The sequence below is a fragment of the Panthera onca genome, chromosome Y (assembly GCF_046562875.1).
Source record: "Panthera onca isolate mPanOnc1 chromosome Y, mPanOnc1 haplotype 2, whole genome shotgun sequence".
Lineage (NCBI taxonomy): Eukaryota > Metazoa > Chordata > Mammalia > Carnivora > Felidae > Panthera > Panthera onca.
In genome coordinates, this window is record NC_138358.1 from 26,718,020 (window position 1) to 26,743,016 (window position 24,997).

A 24,997-nucleotide genomic window follows, 5' to 3' on the forward strand; every position below is an offset into this window, starting at 1 on the left:
GGGCCCTGAAAGTGAAGACGAGTATTTAAAAACCGCTAGCCAAATCCTGGCAACATCTCCGTTATCTGGTATTCATCGAAACCATTACTGTGTCAGGGAAGAAACACACAAAACGTCTGGACCCATCACCTGGGCATAAGGAGACTCTGTCCTTTACAGACCTTCATTGTAATTTTACTGCCCCCCCCCCAAAGATACCGTTCCCTGCCAATATAACCACAGTAACATAACATACAGTAACACATTTGTCAGCCTGACCACGAGGGAATAGCTGCACATGGGTGGCACTCTTTGCAGAGCAAAGCCTCAAAGAGTTAAAGATGTTTGCAAATACTGTAGCGTGTGTGGTGCGGACGATGCTACAAAAGGGGGAGGTGGGGTGGGGGAGCAGAGCAGGCAGAGAGCAAGCTTTGCTGCGCGCTCGCGCTCCTGGCATGGTGGCCCAGTGTGGCGCGCTCACCTGTTTCGCCACCCTGGCCCCGGGAATGTCTGTTACAGTTGCTTTGCGCCGAGATTAGCTGCTCTTTGCATTTCCTTGTAGCTGTGGATGTGGTTTCTGTAGTGATGGGACCGAGTGCGGAGATCTATTGGCTGCTGGCTTTGTAAATTTCATTCAGTTTGGTCCAATAGCAGAGGGGGATCGGGGAGACATCGGGAGCTCTCGCTTCAATCTCCCTTTTCCTTGCAGACCCGTCTGTGTCTCTCAGCACAGAGCTCTTATTCAGACCTCGCCGTGCCCTTCCTGCTCCCACTGTCTTGCTTTCTCTTCCTGACTATTTTAGGGCACAAACAACGAATTTCCTCCAAGCGGCCGGCCTCGGTGGTCCCCGCATTCCTTTGGATGAGCACATCTAGTTGGGATTTGGACAAAGCCCAGGCTCCTGGACTCGCACACAGCCTCCTGAATCCTACCCGCCGTCAGGATTCCCTAGAAAAATCTGGATGTGTGAAAAAGAACACTCAGAGCCGATGCAGATTTTTCCACGGCTAAAGGTAGGTGCCGTTTTCAGATGTGTCTCTGGGTTATTTGTTTATTTGTAAAGCCTTTGAAACATTTGGACCTGTGTGTGCTTCCCCAGCAAAAGAGGATGCTAAGCCTCCTGGAAAACACTCGAGCTGCGTTCCCCTCTGACATTTTTTTTTATTATTATTATTGCATTTTATTTTGAGAATTCGGACAGGACTTTCTGCCATCTGCCGCTCCATTTCCTTATAGGTGTGGGTGGGACTGGGGACATGTATGTGCGGCGTGTCCTGTGCAAGCTTCATGCACATTTCCACAGAAACATTTGCTTTTTTTTTTTCCCTGTTGACTTAAAAAAAAAAAAAATTGGGACCACCGTGGTTTGAACGAATTTTGCTGCAATCAGCTATTTGAACGGCGCTGGGGCCGTGTGTGATGTGTTTACAAAGTAGCGTTGTCTTACATACAAATAAACACAAGAGTGTGGCGAGGACAGGAGGGGAAAAAAATATATCTGCAGTAGAGGCTGAGCAGGAGCAAAGCGTCAGCTCCCTGCAAACCGGGACCGGAGATGAAGACAGGAATACTTCTGGAGACTGAGCAACCGCGAGCTTTTTTTTTTTTTTTTTTTTTTTCCTCCTTCTTTAAGGAAACTGTCAGCTACCACCCTCCTGGGGTGCTTTTTTTGGGTTAACCAGAGAGAAAAAAGGAAAACAGGCTTGGCTGGGGTTGCATTAAGCGGGGTTTTTTGTTGTTGTTGCTTTTGGTTTTTTTTTTTTTTTTTCCCTCCTTCCTCTCTGCTGGCCTCGTAGAACATGACGGCTGTTGTGATGCACGAAATAACGCACGTGATTGATTAGGACCTGGCTGGGCTTTGCTGGGGAGCGACCCGGGCGCGCCGGAGACCCCGGCTGGACACTCCAATGACGGTAGCTTCGAGCTGTTTCTGCAAAGCTGGGGAGCGGGCTCCGTGCCCCCCTTCTCCCGTGCGTGTGGGCAGGGGGGAGGCGAGCGGCGGAAAGCGGGGGGGGGGGGGGGGGGTTGCTGCTTCGGGAGCCTCTGGGTCTGGCCTGGACCTTTCCGGGGGCCACTGAGCGGACGCCCGGGCACCAGCCCCGCGCTGCCCGCTGGTCTGCAGGACCACAAAAGTTGGTGGCTGCGGGGACGGGCGCCGGGCGCCCCAGTCCGGGTCTCAGGGGACGCAGACCCCAGTCGGTTCCCGGGAGCAGAGCCCGCGGGACGCACGGCCGACCGGTGCCCCGGTCTGGGGTGGGGGCAGGGGTCTGGGGAGTCGATGGGGATCTGTGCAGCACCCCGATAGCCTCGGGCAACCTGGCGAGGAACCCCCATCTCAACGCTCTCGGCCGTCCCGCGCTGCGAATTCCCTCCCGGCCCCCGCTTTCGCGGCCCATTGGTGCCCCCCGCTCACCCCCAACCCCGCGCGGCTCGGCCTGGCCACCCCCACCCCCCGTCCCGCCCCAGTGGGCCAAGCAGGTCGTGGAGATCCGGCCACCCGCTGCTGGAGGCGGAGGCGGGGGGGGGCGGGGGGGGGGGAGGGAGCACCACAGGGGGGTGGCCCCCCGGAGCCAGCCGCTGAACTTGAGTCCCGCCCCCTCCCCAAGGCCTCCGCGGCGCCCCCAGCCTGCGCCTGCACCCGCGTGGCCCGACCTGCGGAAGTGCGGGCGGGGGGTGGGGAGCGGGGGGAGGTGTCGCTCGGCCGCAGACCCTGCGGGGGCTCGGGAGTGGGGGGCGGTGGTGGCTGCGCGCGGAGGGCCCGAGGTCCCCGCCCCCGCTCCCGACCCCCGGGCCGTCCCCTCCCCCCTCCCTGCCGCGGCTCCCGCGGCCCCCGGTGGTGGTGGCGGCGGCGGCGGCGGGGGGTGGCGCGCAAGCCGGGAGTCCAGGGCGCGGGTGTCTGTGCGCGCGGGGAGCGGGGCCCCGTGCGGCGCGCAGCCCTGGGCCCGGGCGCACCATTCCGCCGCCTGCTCGCCGCCAGACGCGGCGCCCTTTCTGCCCGGGGCGGGGGCGCGCCGAGCCCCGCACCCCTCCCCCCAGGCCCGCGGGGCCCACCTGGGAGCGCGCGTCCCGCCCGGAGGGCGCGGGGCGAGGACGTCCTCCGCAGCCCTCCCGCCCCTTCCCCAGCGCCTTGCTTTTTTCAATTTATTTATTTTTTTAAATTTTGGCTGACTGCTTCTTCTGAACCGACCGGCAGGTGCGGGCCTCTTTCTACTTATTTTCCGAGGCACTGGGCTGCTGTTGAGGGGCTGGCGAGGGGAGGGGGCGCAGCAGGCAAGCGCCGGGGACCCGGGGGTGGCGGGGGCCGCGTGCGTCCAGGTTGCAGCTCCGGCCTGCGCCGGGTGAGCGCGCGGACTGGATTAACCCCCCTGCGCCGGCGAGTTTGGGCCCGAGCGAGCACCGCGGATCCCCATGTCTCATTTGCACCCAACTTAAGAAATTTGGGGTGAGGGCTGCCGGGTGGGGGGCTGTTGAACCCAGCAGGTGCTGTTCTTGCCAGCGCAATCCACAAGGTGGTGGTATGGATTCTTCTTTTCATTGGATTTGATTTTTTTTTTTTTTTTTCCGCTTCTTATTTGGTCAGTTGAGGGTGGGGGGGGGGGGGGGGACGACGGTTTTCTGTGCTCATATCTTATGCTTTTTGAAAGGATCCAGCGCTGGCCAGGCGTTGACATCAAGGGCGCGTAGCATTAACAGTTTCCTGGGGAGAGGTGGGGCGAGCGAGGTCCCTGCCCAGAGTCAGCACTTTACCAGAATTTGAGGGGACGCCGGGAAGGGGGAAAAAAAAGGCAACCAAAAAGCAGAAAAAAGCAAAGAAAAAGTTTAGGGAAACCTACTTAGGGTGGTGCAGAATTTGCAGCTGGTGTGGGCGTCCTGCAGACAGCATCCGAGTGCCCGCTGAAGACCTTTGTGGGTAGGTAGTATTCCTCAGCCAGACATTAAAGGACCAGGCTATACAGAAAGGTCTGACTTTCCGTCAGAACAAAGCAACATCAGCCGCTGACAGAGCTGCCCGGTTGGAAGGGAGAGGCTTACCGGTTTCCTAGAGGGTGGCTGAGCCCAGAGAAACGAGCACACTGCACAGAAATCTGCACTTTCCCGGGGGCGGTGGGGAGCCTGGAGAGAGACTGCGTGCCTTTCGTCTGTGCACAGAGGTGAACAGCGATTGTGAAAACCTCAGCATAGACTTCCCTAGGTAGATGGGGCGTAGGAGGGTCGCGGAATTGGCACATGGTTCCATGCGTCCCTTATTTCCAGAAAAAAAAATTTTTTTTTTCGTTTTCTTTTGGCATCTGTCCCCCTATCGAGAACGTAACAATTTCATCGAGGGCTCTGCAACTATATATTTTTCAGATTGGACCTTCAGTATGGTATTCCCCAAGGAAATGCAGTATATCTGTGGCTCGTGTGTATGCCGTATCTGTGTGTCTGTGGCAGTTTGAAAGAGAATCATCTTTGACATGTAAGAAAATAATCAGGGCCAATTGTAGCAGGGGAAAGATTACTTCATCAGTTTTAAATCACAGAATTCAAATGAGATGACGGTTTTCTTTGGAAAATCAGGATGATTTGGAGCAGGAATTTAACGTTAATGGCTGTGCTTTGATGCTATTTCTAGGCTCTGTTGACATATTTTTGGGGGGTAAAGGAATTGTTGCTTTCCTTTGTGTTTTTTCTTTTCTTTTTCTTAAAGAAATAACGTTGAATGTACATTTGGCCTTAAATCCAGTGGTCCGGCTAATTTTTAACCGAAATCTAAGAATAGAAAAGATACTTGGTAAGTGACTGATGGCTACGTCAGGTGAATAATGCAGGTATACAGCTGTTAGTAGATTTGCATAGATTTGCAACTGCTTGAAGTTGAGGATTGTCTAAAGTTCCTTTTGTTTTGCTTTGCTTTGTTTTGTTTTTGGTACGGAATGTAGACTGGTCAGTGCACGGGGGTTTTTTCTTTATTTCTGAACTTAGCCTTTTCATTCGGTTTCCTTTGTAGTAATTTGTGGAAAGCTTCTGGTCTCTGCACAAAGATAGCGTGCTTACTGACTAAGCCTGTTACATTGGTTTCAGAATGTGCAAGCCACTGTTTCAGAACTCTTTAGAATATAATATAGGGCCCTTATGCCCAGACCACAAAAAAAAAAAAAAAAAAAAGGAAAAAGAAAAAGAAAAAGGAAAAAAAAGGCTAGAGATGGTTCTCTGAAAAGTAAACATTCAGGTGCATGGGGTCTGGCCGCTATTTAAGGTGCTGTCATTTTAATTGGTACAACATATTTTAAACATCGAGTTCACGGTCGAGTATTGTCAATGATGCAACTTGTTGATGGGATTTATTTTATTCAAATGAAGTTTCATCATGAAAATATTTTAAGACCCTAAACCCTCACTCTGCAGATAGACTTATCTGGTTAAAACATGCTGAAATTCCCAACATGGTGAAAGCTGATTTTACGATGCTGATTTCACGTGTAAAGAACAGATTTTTTTGTGGTATATAAACCAGTCTGTGTTCTTTCTATGATGTTTTCTGCCTTATGAATGTGTATTACATTCCCAAATGAGAAAACTATGTTCGGGGGTTAGTTTAAATCAGTTGCCTGTTTGTTTTTTGTTGTTGGTTTCTTTTTCTCCTGTGAGAAGAGACTTCGTGTTCTACTTAATCATGTTAAACAATAATAATTACGTTAAGACAGACCGTGCCTCGTATGTAGTAACAACTGACTTCTTAAACATGTCAGCTCCCAGTTTCAAATCGAATGTCCAGCTTTTGCCCAGTCAAGGAGAGAAACTGCAAATCTCCCAAGTTGAAGGCCATGCACTTCGAGGCAATTAGGTCATCTGTTGTGTGCAGTGACCATTCATGGGCCACTCACTCAATGAATATTTTCCAGTTTTGTCATTTTTCTCCAAACAACCTACATTTGGCCGCTCAAAGCCTCCACTGTTCTTTGCTTCGCGGATGGCAGGATGGGAAACCCTTCGTCATTTTTCTTGGGCAGGACAGAATAGCACAGAGGAGCATCGGGAAAAACAAGAGGGACTGCCTACGAGCTTGCCATTTTGCCCTTTACGGCCTTTAGACAAACATGTAGGAGAAGCTTTTCTGCCTGCAGTGGTGCTGCTCCACAAACAAGCCAAAAAAGGACTGAGTCAAAGCTCATAAGTCACGTGAATGGAAGGTTGTTCGCCCAGAATAGCCAGTCCAGTTGGGCCTCTCAGCACACTTGAGACACCGAGTGTTGAGTGCACCTGTCCCAGGTGTGCATGGACCTCAGTGAGCTCTACCTGCCTGTGCAAATTGCCCAGTTTCCAGAATGCTGCTCTTTTTTGTTCTTAAACCAACCTCCTTCCTCCCAGAAGCGGTACCTAAAGCAAAACAAAGCCAGGCCCCAGCAAACATAAAGTCCATAGTAAGATGAGGTACTGAACTGATTCCACAGGGGAGAAGAGTAATCTGTGTATAATTGGGGGAGGAAACAAGGAAGCATAAAGCCACTAAAGCCTCACTGGAATAAATCTCCAGGAGACAAATCTTTATTCAGAGTAGTGTCAATGAAAGGCCATGTGCTTTCACAGCTGTTTGGAAATAATCCAGGGTTTTGTTTGGGTGGCTTTCTTTAAAATGCATGTTATGTAAAGAGTGGTTTGCCACAGTCACAGAGTGCAGTGTTGGGATCACAACTGGACCTTTCTTGGTTGTGCGTGTTAATATTGGTGAGCACTCTGGTTTCCAGAGTCTAATCCCTGAGGGATGATGAGACCCTGGGTCTTGAAGTTATGTTGCAGGTGTATTTTCCATCATATTTTATTGTGGTCTGTCCTGTTAGGAAACTCCTAAGTGTACCTCGCAGTATTGCTGACTCTGGGTAAAAGGTTGTCCTAGCGCCTCTCTAGAACTTTCTCGTCTTGCTCACCTGAAACAATATACCCGCTGGTTCCTAACGCCCATTTCCCCCTTTACGCAGCCCCTGGCAAGCCATCACACTCTTTGCGTCTTCCGAATTTGACTGTTTTAGATACCTGTGGGCATCTCCTCCTCTTGGCGCAATTTACGATTTTGTTTCTGGCTAGTTGTGCTTTTTCCGCGTGGGAGGAATGGAGGAGACAGAGAACACGCGTTGGTGGGAGGGGCAGAGAGAGAGAGAGAGAGAGGGAGACCGAAGATTCCAAGCGGGCTCAGCTGTGACAGCAGTGAGCCTGATGGGAGGCTCGAGCTCACAAACTGTGAGATCATGACCTGAGCCAAAGGCAGATGCTCAACAGACTGAGCCACCCAGGTGCCCCCAAAAGTGCACTTTCTAAGAGTATTGAACTTTCCCTGCTTGCTTTCTACAATAAAAAGAAAAGACTTGCTTAGTTTGAAGTTGCATTTCTTGGTAAAGTTTTGAATCCTTTAAAAAAGAAGCAAGGTGGGGAGCCTGGGTGGCTCAGTCGGTTGACCGTCCAGCTCTTGATTTCCACTCAGGTCATGGTCCCAGGGTTGTGAGATCGAGCCCCACATCGGGCTCTGTGCTGAGTGTGGAGCCTGCTTGGGATTCTGTCTCCCTCTGCTCTCTGAAACAAAATAAAAATAAAAGAGAACCAAGGTTAATGAAACCGAATGGCAGTGATAGGATGCGGCCCTGTACGTGGATGGTTAGTTTTGCAAAGTGTGGAAGAGGTCTCTTGCTCTGTTCTCATAGCCCTGATGGGATTTGCTCTCCGTGTCGTTTTCGTTGTTTCATATTTCAACGTCACCCGTGTTTGGTTCACAGTTGGGGCAGGGACACATATCCCATTACATGGATGGGATGGTCTGCAGCATTGATCTGTGCTCTCAGAAAGAGTGCTGTGGGTTGTAGACACCACAATGTGACATCATGTGCCTTTATTGTTTTCAAATGTTTCCTACCCAAGTAGAGCTGTGAATGCACTAGGTGGCAAAACGTAGAAACATGCACATTTTTTAAACCCATGTCTCATTGTTCACTGCGTTTCTAAGTCAGTGAGACCTGCCTTCGTGGTCTAAAGGTAAGGACCGCAGCGTGTGTGTTTCTGTATACAGACATGCTCCGATGCACGGTCCTAACCAGGACCTATTTCTTGCACACAGTGTTTTTCTCAGCCAGTGCGACACATTAGATCAGCACACGAAACAACATACCAGGAGGCAATATGTGATCTTGTCCCATTTTCCGTGCCTTCTCTGCATCACTCACCGAGGGTGAGTCATATTAAAATAGTCATCATGTGAATTATGTGCAAAGTAGCGCTTGTAAGTCCTGGTCATTTGAAAATGAAGGCACTCGTCCGTAATCAGCTGGATTTCTTCAAGTTTTGTCTTATAACTAAAATAATATTCTCTTTAAAAAATTTTTAATGTTTATTATTTTTGAGAGAGAGAGAGACAGAGCATGAGTGGGGGAGGGGCAGAGAGAGAGGGAGACACAGAATCCGAAGCAGGCTCCAGGTTCCGAACTGTCAGCACAGAGCCCGACGTGGGGCTCGAACCCACCAACTGTGAGATTGTGACCTGAGCCAAAGTTGGATGCTTAACCGACTGAGCCACCCAGGCGCCCCTTGAGTAATATTTTGTAACACTGTATCAATGACCCGTGTCAATGGTGAAAAAATCTATATGATATAGGTGTGACAAAATGGCACCCCTCAGGGACACTGGTGTCGTAGGTTGTTGCACACTGGGCTGGAGAAGTTGACAGTTGTTTCAAGGACCAGCCCGGACACTCACTTGAAAAGGCTAAACCCATACCCCTATTATCTGCCCCCTAGGATCTCGCACACCTTTCTTTGCTGCCATAAGGGCTCTGCTCAGAGACTGTTGCCATTGAAACCTTGTGGCTCAGTTGAACGCGCGTTGTATCAGCATAGTAGAGAGACCCAGCGTTTCCCTTAGTAAACACGGAGAAGCTCGAAGCCACAACGGTTGTGAAACTGATCTTAGTCTCTTTCTGGTCTCGGCTCCCTCCTTGGCACTCTCCTGCCACATGGCGTGTTCACTCACAGTGCACCTACGGGGAAGCCCCGACAAATCCCCACCGACATCCGCAGCAGGGGTGAATGAGTGCGGGACCCAGGGTTTGTCCTGGCTTCTCACTACACCACCCTGCACGGGTTCTTGTAAAATAGGATTACGCTACTTTACGAGACAGCAAACACACTGAAGTCCCCGACACATCAGGACACTTACGGACACAACATAACTACGATCTCTTTCTTACGTAGAATAGTTTGGTTTTTTTTTTTTTAAGTTTATTCATTTATTTTGAGAGAGAGAGAGAGAGAGAGAGAGAGAGAGAGAGAGAGAGAGAGAGATTGAGCAAGCAGGGGAGGGGCAGAGAGAAGGAGAGACAGAGAATCCCAACCAGATTCCGCCCTGTCAGCATAGAGACCAACGCGGGACTCAAACCCATGAACCGTGAGATCACAACCTGAGCTGAAATCAAGAGTCAGACGCTTAACTGACTGCACCACCCAGGTGCATAAAATAGTTGTATTGGCAAATTGTATGTAGAAACTGTCCAGTGTTTAACTAGCCAAACTTCATTTAAATATATATAATTACTAGTATATGATTGTATATGTACTAGTTATGATTGTACTCTAGAGAAATGAAGTTGGCATTCTTGTGTTTCCATTTCAATATAGATTTATAAATGTATATACAGTCATCTAATTGTACTTAGACGCTATCCATTTATATAATTATATTTATATACGATTTATGTAATTGACGAAATCCTCTAAATTTGTTGTAATTCATTGAAAAGCTTTTATATACTTAACTTTTTCAGATCTATAGATATATACAATTATGTGTTTTATGATTTTATATAAACACATAGCCTACGTGATAAGTTAATCTATGAACATTTCATGTAAACATATACTACGTGTATCGATCTAGGCAAATACGCAGTCATGCGTTTTGCAGAACAATGAGTCGTAAATGGTAAGTAGCTTTCCAGGCTGGCCCATGGTATCTGCATTTAACGGTCCACAGAAACTATAGCTTCACGATGAATTACTGTTGATGTGCTGGCTAGCATATTGCAGTGCTCACAGGAATGTAATTAATTGGTACTTAGTGTGCTTTTCTGAACCATTTGGGACCTCTTATGTCAGTGGGAACATGTGGCAATCCGTGTATCTTTCCTGCCTGGATACAGGCAATGTCTGCTCCCACCAGGAGAGACTGAGAGCACCTGAAAGTAATGTAACGTTAGGTGTCGACTGTACTCAAAATGAGAACAAAAAATACCGTCAAAAAAACCGAGACTCTCTCCGAGGTTGTGTGGAGGTCAGCAGGAAAGAGCGCCAGGGCACGTTGGTGACCGTCATGGGCAAGGACAGCCTCTGCGTATCCCTGTCCCCACTGTGGGATAGGTTCTCTTGACCTGGTCTCTTGCCTGGCCTTGCTCACGATGAAAAATCAATACGGGAGGCTCGGGAATGGGGGAAGTCTTTACGCTGGCAGGAAAGAAATGGAGTGACTAAGGGATTTTCGTGGTTTTCTGGAAACTGGCTTCTCCCTGCCGCAGACGTTTGGTCTTGTTTTGGTTGACCTATTTCGTTGAGCACGTCCTATGTGCCAGTTACAGGCGTGGGCGTAAGTCAGTGCCGGTAGCGAAGAGATGAATTTGGGAATATACGTACGCTCAAAAACCCGTGTGTGGGTGCTCACAGTAAAGTTATGAAGGGCTTTGGTTCATGGATGTATATCACCTCTCCCATTTTCTGGTGTTATTATGGGTCCCTTCCTCCCTGGCTTTCTTCTGTTTGGGTGAGTGAGGAGAACTCACTTGTCTTTAAAGGGCTGAGGGAATAATAAAGGTAACCAGATACGAAGAATGCATCCAATCATCAGAAAAGAGTAGCAAATGTTAGTGGCAAAGAATTCTATGACAATTTGATAGAATTCTTCACATGCTATATGTGTGTGGCTTTTCATCTTGAGCAATATATAATATGTTGGAGAGAAATATGTATATAATATATATTTAGAAATTATATATATTTTAGAAAGAAATATATAGAATATATATTTTTAGAGGGAAATGTATAATGTATATTTTAGAGAGAAATATATATAATATATGTATTTTAGGGAGAAATGTAACATATATTAGAAATCTATATCATCCTGAGCAACATATAATCTATGTTATATATATTAGAAATGTATATTTATAATATATATTCAGAGATATATATTAAATATATATTTAGACAAATATATATATAATATATATATTTTTTTTTAAGAGAAAGAGATAGCACGAGCGGGGGACAAGGGCAAACAAAGAGACAGACAGAGAATCCCAACACAGGGCTCAAACCTATGACCCTGGGATCATGACTTGAGCTGAAATCAAGAGTCAGATGCTCAACCGACTGAGCCACCCTGGCTCCCCTTGGCTGGTTATAGTTTTAAAAGCTGTCAAACCTGTGTTTATAAAACACTGATTTATATTTTACTACATTCTATGAGTAATACATACATACAACAGATTACGTTGACTCAACCAAGAATTGAGTGCTTCTGAGATATTTTCTGTCGTCTCAGATGGTTGTGTTGATGCATGGTCATTGAACTGCCCTTGTTGATCCCAGCCAGTTCCTTATGGTCCTTATAAAAGTCAATTGGCGATAGTTAGGTATTTTGCATTCCGAAGGCAAGAAAAATACCTTGAATCCTCATGTACTTGAGTCTCATAGATTTAAAAGAATCACAGATAATTGTGTCATATTCTACCACCCTTCATATAATCTATTTTTTTCTACCATGTTAGATCTTTGAACTTCATGAACCAGCCTTGAAAACAGACAACATCAGTCATGGGCAAGCTGGCCTTGCTTGTAGATTACATAGTCCCAGAGAAAGATTTTTTTTTGTGGTGATTGTTTTCAAAACACATGCAAACATCATAGCAATGGGTGTGGGAAGAGCTCCCAGTCAGGGATCCTCGGTTAAGGAGGATCCCAGATCAACTAATTTCGGAGAACCTCACGTGTCGTAGCCCACACCTGACTTTGACCCTGGAGACCAGCACATCTGAGGACTTGAGAACCCTCACGCTAGTGGATTCAGGGACGTGCCAGATGATTTGAGATTCTTTGTAATGAGTTCCACCCAAATTACATAACTGCAATCACAGAACTCTATCGAGTATCCTTGCATTATATTTTATTGGCAGAGCACAAAGAAAAACAAAGGCAATCTAAAGTTCCTGGAGACTGTTTAAATTGCCAGGGTCATCTGGAGAAATGAACTTGGTATTCTTTTTCCCCTCCGTTGTATTTATTTATTCAGTATCTGTTGAAGGCTAACAAGTAGGAAGATAAAGAAGACTATGTTGTTTGTTTTTTGTTTATTATCCATATGACAAGGCCATTTTGTACCTCGTTAGAAGTAAAAAAAAAAGTGTGTGTGGGGTGGGTGGAAATAGTAAAACATGAGCCACAGTCTTATGATGAAGGACACAGAAGTTTTATATCCAAATCTCCCTTCTAGTGTGTGTGTGTGTGTGTGTGTGTGTGTGCGCGCGCGCATGTGTGTTTAATCTCTCACATCCTGTGTTCAGTGTTCAGGAAAATAGTAGCTTAATGGAGTGCTCATAAGTCTTTCTCACGTAGTTAATAGCAAAATCACCAGGGCCATAGAGCTTAAATATTAGCAATTTGGTTCCGTTTATAATTTCCAGACAAGGACGGTGTACTGCCACACTTCAGCTATTTTAACAGGACAAAGTCCTGGAGTTATACAAACAGGTGAATTTGTTCCATACAGGATGGGGAGGTGACCCGGAGCTTTGGCGAAAAGAAGGCTGCCTGGCCTAGGGCATTTCTGGGAGACACCTGTGTCCCAGTCGTAAGCCATCAGGCTGGATCTCTGTGCTGCAGAAGCATCAGTGTGCATATGCGTGTTGTCAACCCCGCACGTGCCGAGCTCCTGGTGTGGGAAGAGCCGGGATAGCTTAGATTGCAGTACAGAGAATTATTTGGAATTGATGTCATGAGAGAGTCAGAATCACTGAACAGTCGACATTTGGAAAACTAAAAAAAAATACAAATGCAAAAAAACGTAGCCCCATAAGGCCAAAATGTTACTTTGGATTCATCTTTGTCTTATTAGCACAGAGAGTTCAGGATGAACAGCAGAAATGTACCCCAGGAGCCGAGGCAGGACCGTGAAGCAGACCCAGAGAGAAAATTTACGATACACGCAAGCGAAAATCATAGTTAAATGGGCAGAGTTGGGGAGTACAGTAGACCCCCGCCCCCCAGCCTCATCCCTGGTTTCCCTTCCTGCGGGGTCAGTTACCTGCAGTCTCTTACGTGGTCGCGTTGGTGCACCTGCTGACCTGGTGTCAGAAGGTCCGTACCTCGTGCCTCACGGGGTCACAACACTGGCAATCTTCACCTCACCTCACCCGCGGGCATGTTGTCTTCTCCCTTCATCACAACACGGAGGGTGAGTCCAGAACAGTAAGATGTTCTGAGAGAGACGGGGCAGCAGGGTGGCTCAGTCGGTTAAGCGTCCGACTTCGGCTCAGGTCATGATCTCATGGTGGGTTCTGTGTCTCCCTCTCTCTGCCCCTCCACCCCAAAATAAATATTTAAAAAAGGAGAGATTTTTGAGAGGCAGTCACATAACTTTGATTACAGCATATTATTAGAATTGTTCTGTTGTATTCTGAGTTATCGTTACTCTCTTCTGCGCCTGTTCATCAATTACCCCGGCGTATGTAGGGTTCACTACCATTTGTGGTTTCAGGCATCTGCTGGGGGGTTCGCGAAGCATCTCCCCAACAGAACAGGGGGGGCCCCTGTCTCAAGCCGGGGCTCTAGAAGGGGAGAGCAGAAAGTGGAGAAACCTGAATTAGTTAAAGCGGAAAACACAGCCACGTGGAAAGCCGAGGGAGGCGGGGGAATCGTAGACGGTTCAAAACAGGGGCATCAACTGAACTATAAAGCCGTAAAGCCGGAAGGTAGTCACAGTTTGTCATGTGGGAAAAATACCGTCTCAACCAAACACTTTGACAGTTTAGGTCCTTAGTGGAAACAAAACGGTAGCATGTTATGAGGACAAACTAGTTGGGACGTTGCTTCACTTAAAGTTTGCGTGAAGGTCTTTTCACGATGATTCCGTCTGCCGACAGCTTCTCAGGTCATGTCCGCCAGGTTATGTGATAATTGTATTGATTGAAAGTCTCCTTGAATGACAAGAAGCAGATACTCGAATTTATCAAATTGGCATTAAGTGCCGTCAATAAGCATATGCATCAGCTTCAAAACACAATGAATCCAGTCACATCCAAATTAACAAGAGACTGTTTAGTTTTATGAATGTACAACATATGTACTGATATTTTATATATATATATATATATGATATATAACATATTCCATGTTGGTTTTATATATATATAAATATATAATGACATGCGTATTTTGTAATATACAACTTACATGTATGCTGATATTTTATATATATAAAATACATAGTTTGTACATATAAAACATATATAAAATAAAAATTATGCAAAATGATAGCATTCATATGTAAATACACAAATATATATCAGCATATATATAATTTATATGTATCGCTATACTTTAAGCATATAAATTATGTAAATATATACGCATATATTTTTACATATGTATACATAATTTACTTTCTATTGGGAAACCTATCTTTCTGAAGTTGTTTTAGTATATGTGCTGACAAAGTGAGCATTTTGTGAAGATTTGTATTCAATTTTTTAAAAAGCTTATTTATTTTTGAGAGAAAGACACAGAGTGCCAGCAGGGGAGGAGCAGAGAGAGAGGGAGACACAGAATCCGAAGCAGGCTCCAGGCTCCCAGCTGTCAGCGCAGAGCCCCACGCGGGGCTCGAACCCACAAACTGTGAGATCACGAGCTGAGCTCAAGTCGGATGCTCAACTGACTGAGCCACCCAGGTGCCCCTGCATTTTATTAAAAAAAAATTTTTTTTAATGTTTTTCACTTTTGAGAGACAGAGCATGAGTGTGGGAGGGGCAGAGAGAGAGGAAGACACAGAATCCAAAGCAGGCTCCAGGCTCTGAGCTGTCAACACAGAGCCCCATGCGGGTCTGGAACCCACCAACAATGAGATCATGACCTGAGCCAAAGTCGGACAGTTAACCAACTGAGCCGCCCAGGCGCCGCCGTGGAGGTTTTGAAAAGACAGAAAGTAGTGTGCATTCCGTAATACCATAACCGAGTTAGTAAAAAATTCAGATGCGCCGTTTATATTGACAAAATTGGATTGCTACAATTCTGCGCGCTCCATCTTTCCAAGATACGGGTTTCCCTTGTCTGTGTTTTGGGGTTTCCCTGGTCTGTGTTTTGCACGTAGCGTAAGGATGAGACACCTAGAAAGGCAACCAGGAACCCCCCCAGCAGATCACACCTGTTCCCAGTGGTGGTCTTAGCAAGTGGCCACCTGTGGTGGGTGAGTCAGGGGCTCTCACCTGAGATGCTCACCTGGGCAGGTCAGATTGCAACATGCACCTCCCCTTCCTCCTCTCCTCCTCCTCTGCTCTGATATCCTTTCAGACCTGCTGGAGTTTGCAAGGACTGTTGTCCTCTCTTCAAATTAAGAACAGTGTTCAAGTAGACACTCTGTAAGTTTTTTGGCTATTTCGGTTTGTTTTCTCCGTTTTTTGGTGTGGGGGACAGCATGCAATGACTCTAGAAACCTGTACGTTCTTATCCACTTTTAATCCGGGGAAAATAACAATGTGCTTACACGACTATTAAATTGCCTGTATCAAATACAAGGTATACTTTGTCGGGATATCCATGATAAAAGGAGAAAGTCATTTAGAGCCACCGTTTTTGTTAAGACTTGAAAGAAGCCGAGCAAACGTGGGCATTCCCTTATTGACATGGGTAGAAACGGAGTCACAAGGAGCTTCTGGGATTGATCCAGACTGCACACAGCTGGTCAGTACTTTAAAAAAATTTTTTTTAACGTTTATTTATTTTTGAGACAGAGAGAGACAGAGCATGAACGGGGGAGGGTCAGAGAGAGAGGGAGACACAGAATCTGAAACAGGCTCCAGGCTCTGAGCTGTCATCACAGAGCCCAACGTGGGGCTTGAACTCATGGACCGTGAAATCATGACCTGAGCCGAAGTCGGCCGCCCAACCGACTGAGCCGCCCAGGCGCCCCTGTTTATTTATTTTTGAGAGCGAGAGACAGAGCATGAACCGGGAAGGGGCAGAGAGAGAGGGAGACACAGAATCTGAAACAGGCTCCAGGCTCTGAGCGGTCAGCACAGAGCCCAATGCGGGGCTCAAACCCAGGAGCTGCAAGATCATGACCTGAGCCGAAGTCAGACGCTTAACCCACTGAGCCACCCAGGCGCCCCCCCCTCCCCCCTTTTTAAATTTTTTTTAACCGGTCAGTACTTTTAAACACTTGTTACCAAATGAAGGTGAACTAGGTGAAGCTTTGGGCCTTGGTATATTTCTGTTTACAGACTCATCATAGGGGTTCACAGAACAAAGCACCCGATGTCCAATGACCGTGTTCCAGCCCATTTTTCTTATCTGTGCAGCAGAAATTTAACAGGGTAAATTGTGTTGATGACAGGTGTCAGGGGAGGAAGCAGCAGAAGTAAAAAAAAAAATCTCTAAAATGGGAAGCAACACTTGTTAACGTGGAGACAACCTTTTACCGTCACCCAAGTTTAGAGATAAGCAGAGGGTCCTAGGGGCAAAAAGAGCTGGACGCCATTTCTTGTGGGGAACACGGAGGTCTTCAGCTGTGTTGCAGTCCTAGGGGCTGGGGTCCCTGTGTCTTGTCACACTGAGGGCTTTGCATGACCTCTGTACGTTCCCCAACCCGGAGGTGACCCACTGAAATCTCTTTGTTTTTTAAAATGAAATCTGATTAACACACATCCTGTTAGTTTCAGGATCACAGCATTGATCCGAAATTCTGGATGTTACTCAGGGGTCCCTGCACCACACTGTCACAATATCATTGACAATATTCCCTCTGTTACGCTTTTCATCTCCGTGACTTGGATTTTCTTTATTTCTTTTTTAAATTTTTTAAATGTTTATTTCTTTTGAGAGAGAGAAAGAGACAGAACACGAGTGTGGGAGGGGCAGAGAAAGAGGGAGACACAGAATCCAAAGCAGGCTCCAGGCTCTGAGATGTCAGCACAGAGCCCAACGCGGGGTTCGAACCCACGAACCGTGAGATCGTGACCTGAGCCGAAGTCAGATGCTTAACCACCGGAGACGCCCAGGCGCCCCTCACAGGCAGTCTCTTAAACATGGGGAAATCTGTATGCTTATGTCGACTCATCCATATCCGAGAGTAGAAGGACCCCCGGGGAAACGGGGATCAGGGTAAGAAGTGACTGGCTTGCAGGCTGAGCCTGGTACGTTTTGGGTGATGGTTTGTGGTAATGTGCACCCGAGGGGCCCGGAGAGCCCTAGCGCCCCAGCCTCCGCGGAGATGCTTTGTGAGTACCTGAGGATTCATTACTGTTGGACACGCACCTCCACCACTGTGTCGGGGACCCTGTGTGTTCTGCACGAAGATCAGCAGCCCCGAGCTCCTCGTACAGCTCTCTCTTTCTGCTTCAGACGCTCGCGATTTTCCCACGATGCTTTCATGCAGAAGCCCTGGAAACGAATCCTCTCTCATTTCAGTGAGAGGCATCTTAAAATTGTAATTTTGTTGTTCCTGCTTTTATCCAGCGGGGCTCTGATGCCACCGGATTAGGGGCTGATTATTCCACTGGATGGAAAATTTCAGTTGTGGCAAGCTGGCCGACCCGCCCCCTGGGTTACGGTGCTCATCCCTTCATGCTTATAGGTTGACTGATTGGATGCAATATAACCTTTTTAAATTTTTTTTCCTTTAGGACATTTTTGCAATAGCGTTTTCAATTTTTTTTTAATTAAAAATTTTTTAATGTTTACTTATTTTTGAGAGAGAGACAGAGCATGAGCAGGGGAGAGACCGTGAGAGTAAAACACAGAATCTGAAGCAGGTTCCAGGCTCTGAGCTGTCAGCACAGAGCCCAATGTGGGGCTCGAACCCACGAACCATGAGATCATGACCTGAGCCAAAGTCTGACGCTTGACTGACTGAGACATCCAGGCGCCCTTCCTAATTTTTTTTTAAGTTAGTTTATTTTGAGACACAGAGAGACCACGAACAGGGGAGGGGTAGAGACAGAGAGAGAATCCCAAGCACAGAACCTGATGAAGGGATCAAACTCCTGAACTGTGAGATCATGACCTGAGCCGAAGTCGGACGATTAAGCGACTGAGCCACCCAGGCACCCCAATACTGTTTTTCTTTTTAAAAATAAACTTTAGGGGTGCCTGGGTGGCTCAGTCAGTTAAGTGTCCGACTTCAGCTCCGGTCATGATGCCTCGTTCATGGGTTTGAGCCACATCAGGCTCTGTGCTGACAATGCGTAGCCTGCTTGGGATTCTCTCTCTCTCTCTCTCTCTCTCTCTCTCTCTCTCTTTCTCTCTCCTCTCTCTGTGCCTCCTGCATCCAGGCTGTCTCTCTCTCTCTCTCAAAATAAATAAAATAAACATTGAAAAAGTGACCCCATGCTCTTAACCCATGATGTGGGTTTTGGTATAAAATTTTGATAGGCATGTGGGTGGTTGTCACTTAAATACATCATAAGAAGTATTCTTTTGAATTCTGGTGACTGGGTCCCCTTTATGAATAACACATAAGCACATGGTAGCCTTTTCAAGGAGGTGTGTTTTCTAAGGTATACAAGTGAGATGGAATGATTAATCATATTGGCATGTGTCTTATCTATTGTAAACTCTGATATTACCCTAATCTGAGATCACAAAATCCACATTCTCAGCTTCTAGTGCGTTCTGTGTGGTCATGTCCCCGAACCAAAACTCTGTAACCATGAAACACGGACTCCCCACTCTGAAGCCCAGTCCCTCATGACAACTGTCAAACTTTCCGTCTCTCAATTTGACTATTCTACGTTCCTCATATAAAGTGGAATCATAGAATATTTGTCATTTTGTGTCTGGCATTTTTCACTTACCACAATGTCTTCAAGGTTCATCCATGCTGTGACATATGCCACAATTTCCATTTTAAGGCTCAGTGATACTCCATTCTATGTACACACCACATTTTCTTTGTCCATTAGTTGAGATGGCTTTATTTTTACTAGAGAGGAGGAAAATAAAATATACATTGCTCTCTGTGCTTGCACTGTTGATAAGGAAGAGAAGCCGTGTACTGATTTTTTATCAATATATATACTTTCCTACCATTTCTGCATTAGCTCTTTTTTAATTAATTTATTATTTAATTTACATCCAAGTCACTTAGCATAGGGTGCAACAATGAATTCAGGAGTAGATTCCTTAATGCCCGTTATCCATTCTGCCCATCCCCCCTCCCACAGCCCCTCCAGTAACCCTGTGTTTGTTCTCTGTATTTAACAGTCTCTTCTTCTGTTTTGTCCCCTCCTTGTTTTTATATTATTTTGCTTCCCTTCCATTACGTTCATGTGTTTTGTATCTTAATGTCCTCATATGAGTGAAGTCATATGATATTGTCTTTCTCTGTCTAAATTTGCGTAGCATAATATCCTCCAGTTCCATCCACGTATATATACATTTTCTTTTATCCATTTTCTTTATCCATTCATCCATCGATGGCCATTTGGGCTCTTTCCATACTTTGGCTATTGTGGATAGTACTGCTATAAACATGGGGGTGCATGTGTCCCTTCAAAACAGCACACCTGTATCCTGTGGATAAGTGCCTAGTAGTGCAGTTGCTGGTTCATAGGGTAGTTCTATTTTTAGTTTTTTGAGGAACCTCCACACTGTTTTCCAGAGTGGCTGCACCAGCTTGCATTCCCACCAACAATGCAAAAGAGATCCTCTTTCTCCGCATCCTTGCCAACATCTGTTGTTGCCTGATTTGTTAATGTTAGCCTATCTGACAGGTGTGAGGTGGTATCTCATTGTGATTTTGATTTGTATTTCCCTGATGATGAGTGGTGTTGAGCATTTTTTCATGTGCCTGTTTGCCATCTGGATGTCTTCTTTGGAGAAGTGTCTATTCGTGTCTTTTGCCCATTTCTTGACTGGAGTGTTTGTTTTTTGGGTGTTGAGTTTGATAAGTTCTTTATAGATTTTGGATACTAACCCTTTATCTGATATGTCATTTGCAAATATTTTCTCCCATTCTGTCGGTTGCCTTTTAGTTTTGCTGATTGTTTCCTTTGCTGTGCAGAAGCTTTTTATTTTGATGAGATCCCAGTAGTTCATTTTTGCTTTTGTTTCCCTTGCCCCTGGGGACGTGTTGAGTAAAAAGTTGCTGCGGGCAAGATCAAAGAGGTTTTTGCCTGCTTTCCCCTCGAGGATTTTGATGGCTTCCTGTATTACGTTTAGGTCTTTCATCCATTTTGAGTTTATTTTTGTGTAAGGTGTAAGAAAGTGGTCCAGGTTCATTCTTCTGCATGTCGCTGTCCAGTGTTCCCAGCACCACTTGCTGAAGAGAACTGTCTTTATTCCATTGGATATTCTTTCCTGGTTTGTCAAAGATTAGTTGGCCATACATTTGTGGGTCCATTTCTGGGTTCTCTATTCTGTTCCATTGATCTGAGTGTCTGTTCTTGTGCCAGTACCGTACTGTCTTGATGATTACAGCTTTGTAGTATAGCTTGAAGTCTGGGATTGTGATGCTTCCTGCTTTGGTTTTCTTTTTCAAGATTGCTTTGACTATTTGGGGTCTTTTCTGGTTCCATACAAATTTTAGGATTGTTTGTTCTAGCTCTGTGAAGAATGCTGGTGTTATTTTGATAGGGATTGCTGAAGGAGCTTCCTAAAGACTGTGTTTTTCCTTATAGAGAAGGAGTAGGATTTTCCAAAATCTCTGTAACCTGAGGCTGCATATTCTGGAGAACGCCCTTGGAAAACAAGGATACTGAGAAAATGATAATAGTTTTAGGCGTGGTCAAGATACAATGGCTATGTTAAAAAAAAAAAAGAGTCCTGGGGTGCCTGGGTGGCTCAGTTGGTTAAGCGTCCTACTTCAGCCCAAGTCATGATCTCATGGTGCGTGAGTTCGAGCCCCGCTTTGGGCTCCGTGCTGACAGCTCGGCACCTAGGACGTGCCTCGGATTCTGTGTCTCCCACTCTCTCTGCCCCTCCCCTGCTCACGTTCTCTCTCTGTCGCAAAAATAATGTTTAATGTTCATTTATTTTTCTTAATATCCTCATTTTCCAAGTTGTAAAAGTAAAAAAAAAAAATGATTTTTTAATATTTTGCTAACTCACACAAGGGCTATGCCTGACACCAGGTTGGTTTGTGTTTTGAATTTCTTTTCATCGATCTGCCTCCCGCCCTTTACTCTTCATTGCAAAGTCTCGTTGAAGAAACTGCTATTTCTATGTATCCTATGGGAAAGTAGGTTATGGCATCAGCAAAATGTAGTACTCAAGTTATTTTTAAAGGAACATGGGCGTTCTCCGGAATACGCAATCTCAGGTTACAGGCTCCTTATGGGGTAAGCTCGAGTGGCCTGAGGAAGTGTCCCCAGCCCCCAAAGAGGAGGCTGCATGAATACAGCTAGGTGTGTGTGTGGGGGGGGGGGCGGGGATGGGTAGGGGGCTCTGTGGGTTTCCTACACCTCCCGTTTTCCGGTTCCCAACAAACTCAGAGTGTGGACGAGAGTCTGTGAGAAAGAGAGTTCCAAGGTAGCCTTTGCTTTATCATTCAACACACCCACAAACACACACGTGCAATTTTTCCCTTGCCAACTCCCACTCAACCAGACTAAAAAGGAGCGATGTCACGGACACATCTGTAGCCGGCCATTCTTACGGGTTTGTTTTATCCCTTCCCCCCCCCACCTTTATTGAGACATGATTCGCTGTGTAAGTGTAAGGGGTACCTGTTGATTTGAAATACTTTTAAGTTGCAGCATGATTACCACCATCGAGTAAGCTAAGTCTCCATCTGGTCACCTAGTTACCGTTTCTTTTTTGGTGGACAGATATTTAAGATTTAGTCTCAACAGTTTTCAAGTATAGAATGCATTATTGTTCCCTATGCATACAATATTGTGTATTAGATTTGCATAAACATTCACCTCCTAACTGGATATTTAGCCTCTGCTACCAGCATTCCCCTCCCATTCCCTCCCTCCTGACCCCCCCCCTTCCTCCCCTTCACCCCTGGGAACCACACTCTACTCTCCCCTCCTAACGTTATCTCATCCTTCACTGTAATAGTAACATAGGGCCTTTGCAGAAATGGCTGCATGTTTGAAAGCAGTGATACATATTACATGTGTAACTTGTAAAGCGAAATGAAAGGAATGAGTCACCCACCTTTCAGAAGGATGGTTGTGCTGGAAGGAGCCGGGTGTGCCCCACGCACTGGTGTGTACTTGTGTGTGCGCTTAACAAATGCAAACTTCTGTAACGTACATGATAGTAAGTAGAAGATCATGCTGGTTGATTACAAAAAGGATGCGTTGAAGTGACAAGACTTGTATGATACTGAAAACACGACTTGATGAACTCATATGTTGCGGGAATACATCTCTCTTACAAAGATTTATTGCCCTTGGCACCATTGATACTGGGGCTGGATAATTCTTTGTTGCACATGACTTCCCTGAGCATGGTTGATGTTTACCTGTATCCCTGGCCTCCAGCGTCTAGATGTGTATCTCTTCCCAGCTGTGACCATCAAAAATGTCTCCAGACGTTGCCAGATGTCCCCTGGGGGTTAAAATCCCTCCCATTTAAGAACCTGTATTACCAAATGACGTGTGCCCATGCCAGATTTTACACAGGGGATTTCATTCTCTTTGGGGTTTTGGTGGCCTTTTAGGTGTGCTGGGTGTGACCAGAAAAACGGGGACAAACAGGACAATGAGAGGCCATATCCATGTGTTCCTTGAAGCTTTTTCGTAACAAGAATAGACTGTATGAGTTGTATCCGTGGTAATGAGAATTATGTTGATGTTTGGGGATAGCCATGATAAAGCACTTTATCGAAAAGGAAGATAGAACGGATGTCTGTAAGTGAGAGCTTTGGAGAAAATAAAAAGAATAAAGAAAATCCTTGATAGGCATCGGTGAGAACAGAGGACAGAACAAAATGCACCTAGCTTATCTAACACTGGGCAGAGCCATCTTGCAAATGGAAACGCTTTAGATGGGAAGACGGTATACGAACGCCTGGCCCATAGAATGGATTCACACGAACGGGCGAGTGCTCTCACTCATTTACAACTCACATCCGTGGAAAACACACACACACAAATGTGCTGCGCAGAAAATTAAATCTAAGACCCATTGAAGACGGTGTTGTATTTTCTGAGCCGTTACATTGATTGGTTAAAATTAGATTCTCGAACAAAATAAGAAGTTTTAATAATGTGTGAGTGAATACGAGATGAATTTGTGTGGAAAAATGTGTGTCGAAGAGAAGTCGTTATCAGCCTCGGACATTCACAATTTGTGTCACCAACCCAGGAGATTGCAGACGTAAGATTTGTCCTAAGTGTCTTCATCATGGGTTATCTTGTGTGATTGTTTTAAATTGCTATAAGAAATAGCCACCTTTTACATTCTCATGATAAAAAGATTCGGTAAAGCCAGTTACACAGCTGGTTCTTAACAGTTTAATTCTGTAACGTTGGGATGTGGGGGTACGTGCCGATCTTTTTTGGTACATATTTCAGCATTGACGTTTGCTACGATAAGTATTTCATTGCCTTCATTGCATAGTTCCTAAATGTCTACATTTTTCCTTGTCTCCATGTTTAAAACTTGGGTTATATTTTTGAAAGGCTAATGCCATGTGTAAACTATTCAAACTAATGCCGCAGTTTTACAATAAGTTTTTTGTTCCACGAGGAAAGAAGCAAATAAACGAGGCTCCGAGAAAATACAAGAGAAAAGGGAAAGTCCATTTACTCTGCAGAATTTGATGTCTGGAGACAAATTACTCCCACCTACAACTTGGCTGCCGTTGTCATTCTACGTTTATAGTGGATGCATTTGCAAATGTGAATGATGCAGAAAGCACACATTCTGGCCTCATTCTTCCACCTGGTGCAAACGTGCAGAATCAGCGAGGTAGTTCTTGTGCGATGGTGAAAAACCTGGTTGAAAGTAAATGCATGGAGCCAGCCACCCAAAGGTTCTGTTTCCGCAGCTCCAGATTCCAGTGTGTGGGGTGTGTGTGTGTGTGTGTGTGTGTGTGTGTCTGAGAGAGAGAGAGAGCAGTTTTCTCCTTCTGTTTGCTCCATATTTAACACTAGAAATTCAAGGAAAAACACCCTGAATCCAACCATATCATTTTACAAATAAACCAAACGTTGTGGAGTGAATTGTGTCTCCCAAAATGATACAGTGAGGTCCTGACACGCAGCACCTCCAAAGGTGACCTTATTTGGAACAAAGTTCTTTGCAGATGTCGTTAAGAGGAGATCAGTCACGGGGCCCCTGGGTGGTTCATTCGGTTAAGTGTCCAACTTTGGCTCAGGTCAGTGGAGTACGTATTCTACAAGGCATGCCCATCAAACATTCCCAAAAGAGGATGGAAACACAGACCTTAGGAATTGGGAATCTTACATTCCACTAGAATCCCACGGTTCATGGCTTTGATCCCCACATTGGGCTCTGTGCTGACAGCTCAGAGCCTGGAGCCTGCTTCGGATTCTGTGTCTCCTCTCTCTGCCCCTCCCCCATTCGCACTCCGTCTCTCTCTCTCTCTCTCTCTCTCTCAAAAATGAACAAACGTTTAAAGAATTTTTTTTTAAATAAAGAGGAGATCAGTGACATCCTGATCATACTGGTCTTGATCCAGTACGACACCTGTCCATCTCAGAGGGGAACATGCTGTGTGCACACACAGGCACACAGTGAGAAAACAAAGTGAAGATTCAGACAGACCCACGGGACGTCCCCAGCCATGGGACGGTGCGGGGCAGAGATTGGAGCAAG

General features: G+C 46.0%; 1 protein-coding gene across 6 annotated transcripts in view; it reads left to right on the forward strand.

Annotated features, from left to right (window-relative positions):
* Window positions 1–499: 499 nt before the first annotated feature.
* LOC145714954 (neuroligin-4, X-linked) overlaps window positions 500–24,997 on the forward strand; it is a 315,009-nt gene continuing 290,511 nt past the window's right edge. The window contains exon 1 of one of the 6 annotated variants that reach the window (XM_081794513.1): window positions 500–993. The gene's annotated coding sequence lies outside the window, so the exon portion shown is untranslated. Of the gene's footprint in view, window positions 994–1,730; window positions 1,951–2,711; window positions 3,174–3,750; window positions 3,891–24,997 lie in introns of those variants that run through there. The other 5 variants (XM_081794512.1, XM_081794515.1, XM_081794517.1 and 2 more) reach the window with 5 other exon arrangements.